The following is a 16,001-nucleotide window of genomic DNA, read 5'->3' as shown; positions in this document are numbered from 1 at the left end:
CTCCTGGAAGGCACTAAAAGCACTGGCATTCTTAAGTTGATACTGCTGTTGCATACATTAGGAGTGCTATGATTTTCCCTGTCTGATTAGTAGGCAGAATGCCGATTTAGAATGTGGATGGACATTTATAGCATGCCTATATGCTATTTGTCTTTTAAATCCTAATCAAGCATAAGCAGTAATAAGCGCACCATCAAGAACAACCATTTTATGCTTACAGCACCAAAGCAAGAGCAATTATTTGCTGTCATGTTTAATATTTAAACTGGTTTCTTCTTCACTGCTAAAAACATGGGTGTTTATTACACAGATTATTAGAGGGACATATATTTAATTCACATTCTACAACATATGTACAGAACACACAACTCTGTTTAGGGACATGACATGCTACCAGCCAGTTTTTCTGTCCATAACTATGCTTTACCAGTGCAATCCTAAACACATCTACTCAGAACTAAGCCCCAATGAATTTAATGGAACTTCAGGTTAAGTGGGTATAAGGACTGCAGCGTGAGCGTCTTTGTACCATTACAGTTAAAGAGTTGTAGGGTGCAATCCTATGTGCATTTAGACAGAAAAAAAGCCTACATGCTGGCTGGGAGTTGTTTAGACAGGAAAAAGTCCTACGTTCATAGGATTGCACCCTCAGACTGCCAAAATCCTTTCAACAAAATGGGGGGGATTCAATTATGAATATTCCAGTTATATCCTCCCTGTTCAGTAACCTAGCTTATGCCTTTTTATCTCATTGCCAAAAAGGATGAGCTTGAGAAACTAATTAAAATACAGATAATGTTTCTCTATTCTTTGCATTGGCCAAGCAGTTTCATAAAATAGCTTTCCCTAAGTTAACCAAAGGCCTTTGCGTCAGGTAAGTTTGATATAATGAAGGGTACTGAGACAATGGCTATGTAGGCAATTTTAAGGCAATGGTCATTTCAGGCATATCAAAGAGGCATAGCTAAAATGGCTGCCTGAACCAAAGTTTATTTTTGACCTGTTACTGGCAGGAAGCTTAACCTGGGGACAACAGAAGAGTACGAGAAACATTCTTGCTTGATAAGGTTCGTGTCCTAGACAGGTCAATACCACAAAGGACAAGTCGGGGAAGTTGTTTAGAACTGTACAAGTAAAAACAAAATGTTATCCAATATGAATAAATATGAAGAGGCAAGGTTAAAAGAGTGCAGTAGCCAATCAGAGTACAGTAATCAATCACATCACATATGTGCCAGTGTAAAACTATAAAAGTGAAGGGAGAGTACTGGGTGGGGTTGCTCCTGGCAGAGTCATCTCTGCTGGCAGAAATCTGCGTTTGCAATGTATATGCTGTGCATTGTCTTGTTTTCTTTGCCTATTGTAAACTTTGTCAACAAATGCTATGGTATCACTTTCTTTTTATAATTGTCTTAAATATACTTGCTTGGTGTTAATAAATGTTTAAAAGATAATCTAAAAGCATCTGTTTATAAAGTAATTGTGTTTAGTGTAGAATAACTGAGTCCTTCTCAGCATCAGAAAAGCCACATCTCTATGGGTCCAGATACAGACAGGAAGTAGGAACCTGTCAAGATAACAAGAGGTCTCTTTAATTAGATTTATTATCCATAAATTTATTTCTGTATAGCTGTTCCCACACAAAAGCTGTTTAGCGATCCTGAGACACTGTCTTTCTGAAGTTAGCTGGAAGTGGAATTAAAACAGTGGTATCTTACAGAACTTAACATAGTACTATTTTATCCAGTAATTTACCTCCCCATGGCCAAGATTTCTGTAATGGTCACTCATAGATTGGGATGGACAAATTTATCAATTTCAATTCCTCTCAGTTTCTCATTTTTCCAAACTTAAGATCAACTCATCTCTAACTTTGAGACTTTCTCCAGTGTCATGTTAAGTTTATCCTGAACTTGGATTTTTTTTATGTTTACATAAATATTCATAAATATTTGTGCATTTTTCCTAATGCATACATTTTTGTATATTTTTGCCTAATATACACATTTTGTGCAAACAGTTTTAATATAATGCATTTGAATGTTGTTACATTGATTTTTTGACTGGAGAGCTCCATTGCACAATTTGGGGAAGTGCAAATTTCAAAGAAAAGTAGACTTCTGGTTTGCATAGTGGTTCAAAACTGCAAAATAGGTAAGTTCATATTAAAATGCAAACTGAATGAATTTCTCCCCTATCCCTACCTACAGGTAAGTCCCAATCGGTAAAGGCTCCCTACAACTTTAATTAAAAGCTTCCTCCTTGCAGGTTCAGCCAGTTTTATTGCATCCTGTTCAGTGTGGCTGGAGATTCACAATGAATTGCCCTTTAATTAGTCAGCTCCTGTTCCACATGGATGGGAGGAGTCAGGATAATTAGTTGGTTTCTTACTTTTTTTTTCTTTTATACTGAAGTAGCACTAGCAAGGAAGCCAATAATTGAAGTAATTGGAGCAAAGCGCTGTGCAATTAAGTGCTCATGTGAATGCCATCTTATACAAAGTGTTCAAACCCCATGTATGTATCTGTGTACACACACACTGCACTAAGAATAATTCTTTGCATGATCATGGTGCCATTCCTGTTCTTTTCATGCAACCACCTCACAAAATATGCTCACAGAGCCTTGAGACATTCTGTCTCAGGATACTGTTCACTTTTTCCAATTAGTCTAGTACGTATAGCTAAGCTTTGCCATTCAACTGTGAAGAAACATCATTACTGAATGATGGCAGAAAACCAAAGGACATAAATACATCCTGCATCGTTTGTAGCTTGGCTGCAAATGAGAGTAACAGGGAAAACACCTTAAGTTGTTGCTTACGCTAATGGATTTTTGGAGACTTGCTTCTCATTCCTCCTTATGGGAATTAAGGCACAATCCTACGCATGTTTAGACAGAAAAAGTCCTACAACTCCCAGCATCCCTCAGTCAGCATGGCTGGCTTCCTTAGTCTTCCTTTTTATTTCCCTCCCTCCAAGAATGGTTTTAAAATATTCATTTGGTGCACAGATGTTCCATTTGAACTGGACACCTTTTCTTAAAGGCACTTCACACAACCACCACTGGAGACTGGGTTGCAAAGTTGTAGCCTAAAGATCACGCCCAAATCTCTGCACAGCTCTGCAGCACTGAAAGAAGATGCAACTATGTTTTCCACCAACCTCGTCCCTCTCACCCACTGGAGGAAAGAGGACTTGAATTTTGCTCTACATCAGGTAGGCAGTGAGGACAGGTAGACGGACCAGGGATGGGAGAAGCCACAGCAGCAACTTTTGTTGCTGCAGAGTTGTTAAGAGACACGCATGACCTCCAAATAGCAAATGACAACCCTAAAAACAGGGAGAGAAGCGAGATGGCTAGTGAATATAAAATACACTGGCTTGGATCCTGACTTAGTCTTACAGAGTAGACCCACTGCAATCAGTGGGATTTAAGTTAATAACAGTAGTAGTAGTAGTAGTAGTAGTAATAATAATGGCTATTATTATATGCCACTTACTATATTAAAATCTCCAAGCAGTTCACAATATAAAAATAAGATAAAATACTACAATTTAAAAACATTAAAAATATTATAGCACCATAAACAATAGAGCAGGGTAGTAGCTGAGTCCCTCAAAGGTCAGGGAAAGCCTGTGTGAACAAGTGTGTTTTCAAGAGGTGTTTAAAACTAGCCACCCTTTCTGCCTCTCCAACTACATGCGGGAGAGGATTCCCAAAGAGTGGGTGCCACCACCGAGAAGGGCCGCTTATGTGCAGACCTGGTGACATCCCATTGGCCACAGAACAACCAATAAGGCCTCCTGTAAGATCCTCAGAGGTCGGCTGGGGATATATAGGGGAAGGCACTCAGCCAGGTATCCTAATCCTGAGTCGTTTAGGGCTTTGTATGTCAACAACAAAACCTGGAACATGGTTTGGTAGTTAATAGGTAGACATGACAAATTTAAATCCCATTTATTTCAATAGGTCTAAGCCTAGTTCCAACTCATCCATTATGAATACATATTACAGCAGAAATAGCAGGCATTCACAAATGAACACAAAGAACATAAGAGCAGCTCTGCTGGACTACCAGACCAAAGGTCCATGTGATCCAGCATCCTGTTTTCCACAGTGGCCAACCACATGCCCAATGGGAAGCCCACAAGCAGGACATGAAGGCAGTAAGCAGGGCCAGTGACAGGGGGCCCTCAGGCATGGTGCTGCCTCCTCATGGCCCTTTATCTTTAAACTGGAGAGCCCTTGAAAAAGCAAAGGATCCCCTCAAATGGAGGACTGTCCCTGTGAGGTAGGACACATGGCCACCCTATTTGCAGGGAAATATGCATAGGATCGTAATTTGTAGTAAATCATCCCTTTCTTTATAACAACAGAATTCAAGGAAGAATGGAACCCATGCTTAAGTACACCATGTGTTGCTCAATGCCCCCCAAAGTTGGCAAAACCAAAGATCCAAGGAGCCCATGGTCTAATATCCTAAATAATGGAAGAAGGGACTGAAATTCCAACCCATCGTTGTAAGAGAACAGTTGTGGGATGAGTACTCATTTGCATCCATGGACTGCTCAATAAACATACTGCTTGCACAGACTGCAGGCTAAACTACATACTGTTAAATACATAGCATGCAGCTGATCCTCACAGTTTTGTTTACCTTAGAATAAGTGTGGAGCACCTGATCCAGATCAGGACCACGATGTGGGAGTAGGGGAAGTTTAAACCTCCCCACCCAGCCACTGCAAGAACTTTAAAAAAGAGAGAAAAAATCCATTGGTGCCAATGGAGTTTTTCCCCTCCCCTTTTAAGCCCCCATGGGCAGGGAGGGCAAATTTGGGGGCAAAAGTGAATTGGTGGAAAGTTTTAAACCCATGTGCAGCAGTCCCAATCTGGATTGGGGGGCCCATGCCCTTACACTAAGGTAAACAAAATGGTGAAGATCAGCTGCATCTTAGCATTTCAGGTAGGATGGAGCTTCTCATTGAGTAGTAATGTTCTGAGAATTGAACCAAGGGAAATTTGATTTCTTTTCTCTCACACATTTTTTTTAAAGTACTACTTGGGTCCTTTTATTTTATGTACATATACAGATCTCTCCACACATTTTTGCAGTCTTATTTCTTTTATATATATATTCCTTCTGGCTTGCGCATAGAGAGAGAGGGAGACTAACAACAGGGTATTAAAAATATATTGTAAGCTAAACGTTTCAGCTTCCACCCTCATCAGTAGCTGTGCTGTTATATATATGGTTGCTGCCTTTGTATTCTGTGAAGAGATTACTCATTTTAGTAACAACGAGAACTGTTTACAAACCATCATAATGATGCAGGAAGGCTTGTTTTGGCTGCGAGCAAGAGAGACACTGTTTGCACAGCAAGCCAGAAGGACTACAAACATTAATCTGACAAAAGAATTGAATCTTGGATTCATTTGTTCATTAAGCCTCAACACTCAAGTGCCAAGACAAACAGGGAGGCAAACAGCATAATCGCATCTATAAACTGACCAAATTAAAAAGAGCAAGGAGCCCAGTTGTGAAATTTTAGACTCTGGACTTAGTGGTCTTACTCACCCCACCTCTTTTATATGGCAATCTGTATTCCCAGTACTGGCTCCAGGTTTAGGGGGGCTCTTGGCAAGACACCCTCTAAAATTCAGTTGAGGGCTTTGGGGCAAGACATCCTCTGAAGCTCATCTATCCTCACATACACACACACGCTCCAGGGCCGGCCTCAAAGGTAGGCGTGGCTAGGAACCTGCCAAAGGCCAACACCCCACCAAGGCCCACTGACAAGCGCACACTGGACTTCCTCGTCCTCTTCACCACTGCACCTGCCTCTCGCTCTGGCTCAGACGACGGTGGTGGTGAGAAGGAGGAGCAGCCTACTTGCTCCCTGGCTCTTTGCCAAGCAAGCAAGTGGTAGCAGTGAAGAGAAAGAGGATGAGGAGCAACAGCAGTTGAGTGACAATGGCAGTGAGAAGGAAGACTCACTGAGGGAGGCGGCCCATTGACGGTGCCTTGCCCAGGGGCCCTCAGAAACCTGGAGCTGTCACTGCACGCTCCCTGGACTCCGGAGAGCCTTCCACAGCTTTGTTTAGATTCACTCAGTGCTGAGTTCATTGCTCTTTGCTAACAATTAGGATGGCCACTTTTGAGAGACAAGAGGACATAGATTTACATAAAACCAGACAAGCACAGCTACTGATGAGGGTGGAAGCACTTCAAATAGAGGACTGACCTCTGTAAACTAGGACTGACCTCTGTAAACCACCCCAATTATAACAACGCACACAGAGAGAGAGGGAGGGAGAGAGAGAGAGAGAGAGAGTCGCTGTTGTAGCATCGGCTTAATTTAATGGCCTTCAAAGGGGATAAAAGGCTATAGCCTGGGGATAGGCAATCTGGCACCCTACATATGTTTTGGACTACAACTCCCACCATCCCTTAGCATTGGTCATGTTGGCTGGGAGTTATGGTAATTGCAGACCAGTACATCAGGGCACCAGGATGCCAGCAGGATCGGATCGTTGGTTTTAAGCTCATGAGTAACACCACTGGCTTACAGAATCATACGATCATAGGGTTGGAAGGGGCCTACAAGACCATCGAGTCCAACCCCCTGCTCAGTGCAGGAGGCCTGATTCCCAGGCAGTCTCCCATCCAAGTACTAACCAGGGCTGACCCTGCTTAGCAGCCAAGAGCAGACGAGATTGGGCACATCCAGCCTTCATAGAATCACGGAGGGAACAATCCTATGGCTGCTAGACAGCAGCTAGACAGCCACAGGATATCTGGTTTTCCGGGAACCAACCTCGAAGCCCATGCTCCAAGGTCGGTTCCTGGAGAACCGACCTCCCCCCACTTCTGTGCTGCCTCGGAGGCAATGCAGAACAGCTCCAAACTCGCAAGAGGAGCACAAAGCAGCCGAAAAAGGGGTGTGCCTGGGGGCGTTCCAGGGTGGGGAGGGCGGAAATACCTGTACGATACATCCAATGTGTTGTACAGCAGCCTCCCTCCCCACTCCGTGCTCCTGCGGCTAGACAGCTGCAATCTGTCTAGCCAAAAATGCGGGGCAGAAGAAGCGTGGAGGGAACGATCTCCTCCATGCTTCTCCTGCCCTGCATTGGATAGGCGGTTGCCTCCAAGTTCGGAGGCAGCCGCCTATCTAGATAGGATTGCACCCTTAAGCACTTCAAGATCTGACGTGGACACTTCACAGCACAGGAAGTGAAGCAGCTTATATAACTACCATGAAGTGGCTTCGTGTAACAAATTTAACAGGCTTTGCTTTGTCAGCCCCTATATAACTGATAAGAGTTTAAAACAGGGGTGGGCCAATTTCTTCAGCCCGGAACCCACCAGGGGCTGCCCCCTCCCCATTGCCACTGAAACTGCTGCCACACTGCCAACTTTCCTACCAAAATGTGGCAGTGCAGTGGCAAAAAAGTGATGAGTTCCCTTTAAAAGAAGACATGTTGGGAACACTCACATTGTTGGGAAGCAAAATCACCCTCCTGGGAGGCTTCCAGGAGATGCGATGCTGCATGGTAAAAAGTTGTTTTAAAGGAAAATTGCGGCTTTTTTGCTGCTGCTGCAGCAGATTTGGCAGCGACAAGGCAGCGGGGGCCACAAAAACAGCCAGGGGGGTGGCATATGTGGCCTACAGGCGCGTGTTGCCCACCCATGTTTTAAAAGGTGTATTTGGCTATATGCCTCAATTATTAACATCATAAGCAAATATTTGCTGACTCTCATGGTCCGTATCCAGGACAAGTGCACATAGAGGAAGCTCCCTTATACAGACTCAGACCCTTTGTTCCTCTAGCTCAGTATCATCACTGATTATGAAGATCATACATCATGGGCAGGTTCGTACAGGAGGAAGAATAAAAGGCCGATTCTCGACTCCAAATGAGTGCTCTTTGCTTCACCAAACCCACAAAATACCCTAATCCAGCTCAAGTTAGTCATTACTAATTCCTATTAAAACTAATGACATGAACTAGTCACAATTATTTAAGCTCCATCACTTTCAACGGGATTCAGCCACAACTAAATTTAGTTCAGAGTTAACATGTATTTAGTTCTCTATTTTGAAAGCACACTCTACATGCTGGCTTCTCACCTACAGCCATGATGGGAAAATGTATTGTCCAATGTTTGGCATTTCCTACAACAGAGGAAATCCAATTAGTAACTCATCTTAATTGAGAACAATGTTTGTCATTACACAAAAGGAAAATACAGGCCTTAAGCAAGTGTATCCAAAAACTAAAAATAAACCAGTCCCCTCTTTCTATTATTTTGCATTCCTTCCCCAAGCACCATCCCTCAACTTAGATATGAGTTCCCTTCAAGTTGATAAATAATACATATGGCTTCAATCCCAATGGCTTGCAGAAGAAACGGTGATCGTATTATAATGACATTTGCACAAGGACAAAACAAACCAGTCTCACAGACAGAGAAAGAGACAGAGCAACTCAGAAAACAACTCAAAATTCTGCAGTGCACAGTTTGGGAGACATAACACGGATATGATTTCTTCCACTTCTCTGAACTGCTTCTAACAACAACAGCAACTAGTAGATAAACCATTCTGTTGCCCTGCTAAACAAGTCAAAGAAACAATTTAAACATTCAGAAAAAACATGCTCACCCCAAGAAGACAAGAAATTAACGACTGAACAACAACAACAAGGTCAATTATTATTGTTGTTGTTGTTGTTGAAATGGGATACATGATGCAAATCATGCAGCTGGGGGATGCTAGGAATTGTAGTCTAACACATCTGGAGGGCAACAGGTTGGGGGAGGCTGGTCTAACTTATTCCTAGGAATAAAAAAGGGGAAATGTTTAAAGCTATAGGAAAGTTTGTGTCTTGGAAAAAATGAGGTTTGAGCCAAATCATGACAAGTTTAATGTACAGTGTTTTAATATTATAAAAGTCAGCATAAAGCTTCCTTGCTATTTATAAGGTGTTTAACAAATACCTATACTAATGAGAGTTAGCAGTTTTTGACCCATAAAAAATAAAACATATACATTTTGCCTTGTGGAAACTGTAATTATAGAGTAATGGGTGTTCCTACCATCTGAAAGTTAGTGGAAAATTACCCTGGGTGGTACCAACATTTCCAGAAATACCAGAGGGATGAGTTGTCATCTTCTTCCTCAGAGGCAGTAGGCCTATGTACACCAGTTGCTGGGGAACATGGACGGGAGGGCGCTGTTGCACTCATGTCCTGCTTGTGGGTTTCCCGTGGGCAGCTGGTTGGCCACTGTGTGAACAGAATGCTGGACTAGATGGACCCCTGGTCCACCATGGCTCTTCTTATGCTCATCTTATTTTCTACACCAAAATCATGTTTATTCCCAACTAAATATAATTAAGATCAGGCCAGCAGAAGTTCAGTTTTATTCATATACTCATGACAGTGCTGTAATTTAAGTAAATTTAAAATGCAAAACTAGACATGCTGAGAGCATTATTTTTTTTCAGTCATGGTTGGCAAACAGTTTATTTTGCTCTAACATCAGGAAAGAAGTAGTTGTAAGAGAAATGTTAGTTGCGTGCTTCACAACTAAAGATATAGGAATTCTAAAGGGCCCCCGATAAGACCATTAAATCTAGTGTCTAAAATTACTTAGCTGCACCACTGATCAGGATTCCAGCCACCTTCTTTGTTTCTGCTAGAGTCACTGAACTGGGGGTGCCTCCTTCCAATCAGCCCAGATGCAACAGGCAGCTTCATCAAAGTGTGAGTAATTCTGCTTCATCCCTTATTTGGGGAGGAACTGAACGTTCCAATCTCATCCGACATGGAGCTACATCAGAAGTTGCCTGTCACTATCAGAAACTGACTGGAAGGAGGCAAAGCCAGAGTGATAAACCATGCAGAGTTACAGCAGGCAGCTTCCTTGGTGGACAGCTGGTGCAGCATAGTGGTTGAGATGTCGGCCTAGGACTGGGGAGATCCAGGATCACATCCCTGCTCAGCCACGAAGCTCACTTATTGGCCTTCTTCCATGACACCTACCTCACAGGGCTGTTGTATGATATGTGGGAGGTGTATATAGACCTGGTTCAAATGTAATAATAACCCAGAGTATGACTGGGTTCACACAATACGACAACCCAGAGTATGGGTTGAGTATGGGTTGCCGTTAAATCATGGGTTGTTGTTGAATCGTGGATTGTTGTGTCGTGTGAACCCAGCTGCGCTAACAACCCCATACTCTGGATTGTTGTGTTGTGTGAACAGGCTCTATGGGTTGAGTATGGTTTGTTAACCACAAACAACCCAGAGTTCACAACCCTACAACAAACCATGTGTTCTCCTCCTGGGTTGTTGTGGTTAAGAACCCATAGTTAAACCATTGTACAGGCTTCACACGTAATGAAAATCCACGATTCAATGACACTGACAACCAGGCCATTCTGTCCTGAGCTCCTTGGAGGAAAAGCAGGATAAGAATAATATTTGGGGCTCACAGGAACCTCTGCTATAACTTACAGTGCAATCCTATGCATGTTTACCTAGAAGTCTCCCTCTTTTCAATGGGATTTTCTCCTGTGCAAGTGTGCATACGACTGCAGCCTTGATTTATTTCTTGTAGAATACTGGCGGTTCTCTTGCAGCATGCCACCATGCCCTGACACAGTAATCTTCAGCTTCTAAAAAGCTAGCCCCCTCCTTTAACACCAGCTTACAAAATGGGTCCCATTTCATTTTTACCATATAAAATAATCTCTCCCCCTCCCTTTTTAATTGCAATTTATTTATTTATTAGATTTATTATTCTCCCATCAGGCTGATCACCCAGCCATACTTGGGCGATGTACAAGTACATAATAAAACAGTTTAAAACAATAAAATTGTACAATAAAAACATCATTTTCTAAAAATACCCTAACCTACCCCAAATGCCTGCCTGAACAACCACGTTTTTAATGCGTGGCGGAAGCTCATTAAAGAGGGGCATGGCGGAGTTCCCTAGGGAGGGAGTTCCACAAAGTGGGGGCCACCACAGAGAAGGCCGTCTCCCTCGTCCCCACCAGTCTAGCTGTCCTGGCCGATGGGACAGACAGAAGGCCATTCGAGGCTGATCTTGTTAAGCGGCCTGTCTAGTGTTGCTGGAGACGCTCCTTGATATAGGCTGGGCCGGAACCATATAGGGTTTTAAAGGTCAAAAACAACACCTTGAATTTGGCCCGGAAAACAACTGGTAACCAGTGCAACTCCTTCAGCACTGGAGTGATGTGATCTCGCTGGCGGCTGCCTTTAATCAGGCAAGTCGCTGCGTTCTGTACCAGCTTGTCCCCAAGACTTCAATGAGATATAACTTTTTCTGGAGGGAAAGAAAATATATTTAACAGAATGAATTACATTGTATCTGTGATATATAATTTCAAAGTGAACAATCTGATATATCAAAGCAAATCCAGGAAACCAACCCTATAGTCTCCAGTGTTATGCTATCCAATTTAAAAGAGAGAGAGAGCTAGTGAAATGCTTTATGAACTTGTCTTAATTTCTGGGTACCACTGTCCTGGCAACTTGGTCTTTGGGCTATTTAGACTAATTATACATGAAAAGAGCAATCCTATACATGTCTACTCAGAAGTAAGTCTCACTGAGTTCAATGGAACTTACTCCTACATAAGTGGCTACAGGATCTCAGCCTTAGCTATTCAAACAATGTACACAAAAGAGAGCCGCCTTCCCCAGCCTGGTGCACTCCAGATGTTTTAGACAACTACCAGCATTCCATACCATTGGCCATGGTGGCTGGGGCTGATGGGCATTGTTGTCCAAAACATGTGGAGGGCACCAGGTTGGGGAGGGCTGAAATAGAAGTTTGGGGTTTAAAAAAAAAAAATTGGACTTACTTCTGTTGCTGCTGGAAACGCACACTAATAAATATAATAATATATTAACCTATATAATATAATATGCAGGTTAATAAACAATTCTTTTAGAGTTTGCTCACTATCAAAATATAAGCAGCAACATTTCAGTTTTTGAGCTCAAAACACAGGATGAAAGGTAACAGCTAGAAGTATTCAGACCACAGAATCGGTCTGCTTTATTGCATGGTCTTTTTTGATAAGTGTCTTCCTCTGTAGTCAATTCATTGTATGTAATTGGTGGGCTCTAGTTCCCATTATAACCCTACTCAGTTGATCAAATCCATAGTTAATAAGTGTACATGGCAGGGTATCATGCTGTCAGGGGGTATCATGACCATCAGCACCGTCCTCAACCTCGACTTCATCCAACCTCATGAACAGCACTGACATGCTTAGGCCCTACACAGAAGGTAGGGAGAATGCCTGGCAGTTTTGTCAATTGTTTTGAACTTGTTTTCAAACTATTTTAAATTTCTGAATGCTGAAGTGTTTTATCATGCTGTGAACCATCCAGAAAGCTTTGGCTATTGGGTGTTTTAGAAATGTAATAAATGAAATGAGAGGAGAGGAGAGGAGAGGAGAGGAGAGGAGAGGAGAGGAGAGGAGAGGAGAGGGAAGAGCCAGTAGGTACAATCCCAACCCCACCCAATCCACTGGCCATTAATTCAGTCAACTGAACAGGGCTTCTGTCTTGCAGCAGAAGAATTAACCCTACCAGCAGAGAAGTCTACCAATGGATCAGCATGAATGTCCAGCACAGTTTTAGCCATGCCAATTTAAAGGGGATTAGAAGGAAACACTAGACAAGACTTGAAAGAAAAAAGGCAAGGGCAGGCGTTAAAACAGCCAGACTTGAAAAGCAAGCTTCACTTGTTTAGCTAGGCGCATTCTTTATATTCCCATTAAAATAAGCTAGAGTTTTAAAAGTTTTTTTCGCCTGAGTACCAAATTCCATTTCAGAGAAACTCTCAGGGGCTGCACTCCAGTGGCTGGTGGGACGAAAGGCAAAAGGGATGGGGCCAAAAATACCAGTCTATTTTATCTTACAGCTCTTTCTGCCAGTAACCAAGCCTTAGGAAGGGCATTTCAACCTTTCAGAATGGGGAAAAACTGCACAAAAGCCAGGAAGCCACCAAACAAGGGAAAGGGATATGACTGCGGGAAAGAGGCAGGGAGCAGCTGGGGAACTCAGGAGGGCTGGAATGGCATGGAGGCTCTGCACCCCTGATTTAAACCAAGACAGACAGCATGTACATACAACTATCAATAGACAGGCAGGCACGCAAAGTATTGCCACGAAGACACATAAAGCATTATCTAGTCCCAACCCAGCACCCTCCAGATGTGGTTCATAGAATCATAGAATAGTAGGGTTGGAAGGGGCCTACAAGGCCATCGAGTCCAACCCCCTGCTCAATGCCCCTGTTCACCACCAGCCATGCAGCCTGGGGAAAATGGGAGCTGTAGTCCCACCCATCCAGAGGGCGTGCAGCTGAGGAAGGCCGGACTGGTGCAATCACTATACACCTCTCCAGCTTTCTCACAGTTTTACTGCCTGATATTCAGTACCCCATTTTACACTGAAAGGCGTTTTGCGAAGCTCTCTCCCATGGTGACTTTTCAGAAATGGATTTGGGGGTCATTTGTTCCCAGGGAAGTTTCAAGTATGCTAAAATAATCACAGTAACGTCTTTTACATTTATATAGAAACCTTCCTCCTAGAAGGGATCTCAAGGCATTTCAAACGTCTGAAGAGCAAGACCGTCTGAAGAGTTAGCCTGGCTCGCGCCGGTCAATCCAGCTGGAGTCACTTGAAGTATTACCGTACATACCGGCATTAGGCATAAATGTGTGATTCAGTTTTTCCAGGCCCTGGCTGGAAAAATAATCCATAAAACGGAATGCCAATGAAATGGAATGGGGCTGATGGGCATCAAGACTGCTGGCAAGTTTGGCACAGCAGTTTGGAGGGGGGGAGAAAACTGGAAGCTGGTCAGGCACTGTACACTTAAAGAGTGTGGTAGAGCAGGAGAGACCCAGGCCCTGCTCTGCTACACAGAACAATCCACGTAATCTGTAGGAAATTCCACAGGGTTCTCCTCAGTTTCCATCAGGAACCCATGGAGTTTTCTCAAAGAGACGCTGGGCTGGGAATCCCCTTCCATGACACGCTCATTCCACAGCCTCTCCAGAGACCAGGCCAAGGGGCTGCTTTCCAGATCTGCATCATTTCCTATCTTCTACAGCCTTCACTGCCTTTAAACCAGCAGAGGCTGATGGCTCCAATGTCAGTGGGGCAGTGAGTCTGCTCTGGGTTCCGGTCAGAACTTGGGTTTCAGTCAGAACCAGTCAGAACCTTGGATAGCTCATTAGAGTTTTGACTGGTTCTGACTGAAACCTGGAGGAGATTCACCACCTCACTGACATCGGAGTCTCCAGCCTCCACTGGTTTAAACTACATGTTATGTTAATCATGAGGTTTGCCCTCAAGTTAGGCTGACCATACGTACTGTTTTAAATGGGACAGTACCATTTTTTTCATATTTCCTGACCGTCCCGTCGTTTTAATATAAATGTCAATTTTGTCCCATTTTTAATCTTTTGTAAAAAAAAAAAAAATCTGAATGCGTTTATCATAAGGCTCTCTGCTAATCAATGCGTGCAGTAAAACCACTAGTGTGATGAAAGAGGAAGTTCCATTTACTTTATCCAGTCAGGGCCAGGCTTCTTGAGCTAGCGACAGTCAGACGCCGCCCCCTTGCTTGTCTGCAGTGGCGGGGAATTCAAGAGGCGGTCGCTAAGCCCCACTCAGCGTGTGGGAGCCAGGAGGGTGAGTCTTACTGTTATTTCTACCATCATTCCGCCCATAGAGATTCTTTCTGCCCTACATTCAGTTTGATTTGGACTTTTCAGACTCATATTTCTGTTCAACAGTCTGTTACTATTCTTTTATTACAGCAGAACTCTCCGCTGTAATAAAAACCCTGTCCCGTTTTTGTCATCCCAATATCCCGTTTTTGTCTCAAGGAAATATGGTCAGCCTACCTCAAGTGCAAGACAAGGGTTTCCCCCCACAAACACAGAGCGCAGGAAGCCTAATCTGGATTGGGACCCTGGCATGAAGGAGCGACTAATATCTGCGGGGGGCAGCATCCATGCCTCATGCTGACATTAACAGTGAATTTGGGATTGATTTGGTGTTGGAACCTAACGGCAGTATCCAATGGAAAACCAGCTATTAGCATTGTGTTAGAGGTCGCTTACGCTAGCACTGTGTCAGTGGTGTAGGTGCAGCAGCCCCACTGGATACTGCCCATAGGATATTGGTGGCTGGCCTTCCATCTTCTAAAGCAGCCTTCCCCAGCCTGATGCCCTCCAGATATTTTGGACTGTAAATCCCACCACCTGTGTCTATTGGCCATGCGGATAGTGGCTGATGGGAGTTGCTGTCCAAAACATCTGGAGAGCACCAGGTTGGGGTAGGCTGTTCTAGGATCTGAGGCTTCCAACCCAAACTTCTTAATGGAAACATACAGAGAGAGAAACAAATAGAGAAGGAATGTACAAACGTAGGTCCTTGGTCTCCAGAAAGGCCGGAAGGATTAAGAGAGTGGGACACCATTCAGTGGAGCAACAAAGGTATTTCAAATGTAGTTCCACACCAAGCATTTATTTAATCCCCTGCTAGCGGACTTCCGCTTGATTAGAGTTACAACTCTGCGCTGAGCAGCATGACACAACCATGTTTCTTGCTGAGATAGCTGCAATTAATCATTTTGGTGGCTTGTTTGAGCAAAATGGCCAGCATAATTCAGCTCTCAAAGACAAGAGGCTTCTTATCGCAAAAGAAACCCACCATTATCAACAGGATGTGGCTGGGACAGCTTAAGCTTAATCACCTGATAACTATCACTTCATGCCATTTAGCTTTTTAATGGCAGCCATGTCCCTTATTACACTTCCATGCAGATTGCAACCAGATAACCGTGAGATTAGATTTCATGGAACCAAACCAATCACAGCACCCTGCCCTTCTTCCCAGATGAAGTCAATGCCATAACGTAGGGAAGAAGAGAACA

At 43.5% G+C, this 16,001-nt stretch overlaps 1 protein-coding gene across 4 annotated transcripts in view; it reads right to left on the bottom strand.

The window, feature by feature from the left end:
• The window catches only part of CHST11 (carbohydrate sulfotransferase 11), a 311,449-nt gene that overhangs the window by 287,279 nt on the left and 8,169 nt on the right, over positions 1-16,001 (bottom strand). Inside the window, exon 1 of one of the 4 annotated variants that reach the window (XM_084809650.1) lies at positions 5,584-5,852. The exons of the other annotated variants lie outside the window; for them this stretch is intronic. The gene's annotated coding sequence lies outside the window, so the exon portion shown is untranslated. Of the gene's footprint in view, positions 1-5,583; positions 5,853-16,001 lie in introns of those variants that run through there. 4 annotated transcript variants of the gene reach the window in all.

The sequence above is a fragment of the Heloderma suspectum genome, chromosome 7, assembly GCF_057233095.1.
Source record: "Heloderma suspectum isolate Gila_16-S chromosome 7, 16-S_ref, whole genome shotgun sequence".
NCBI lineage: Eukaryota > Metazoa > Chordata > Lepidosauria > Squamata > Helodermatidae > Heloderma > Heloderma suspectum.
Note: the sequence above shows the minus strand (reverse complement) of the source record. Positions and strands in the feature narration are given on the sequence as shown.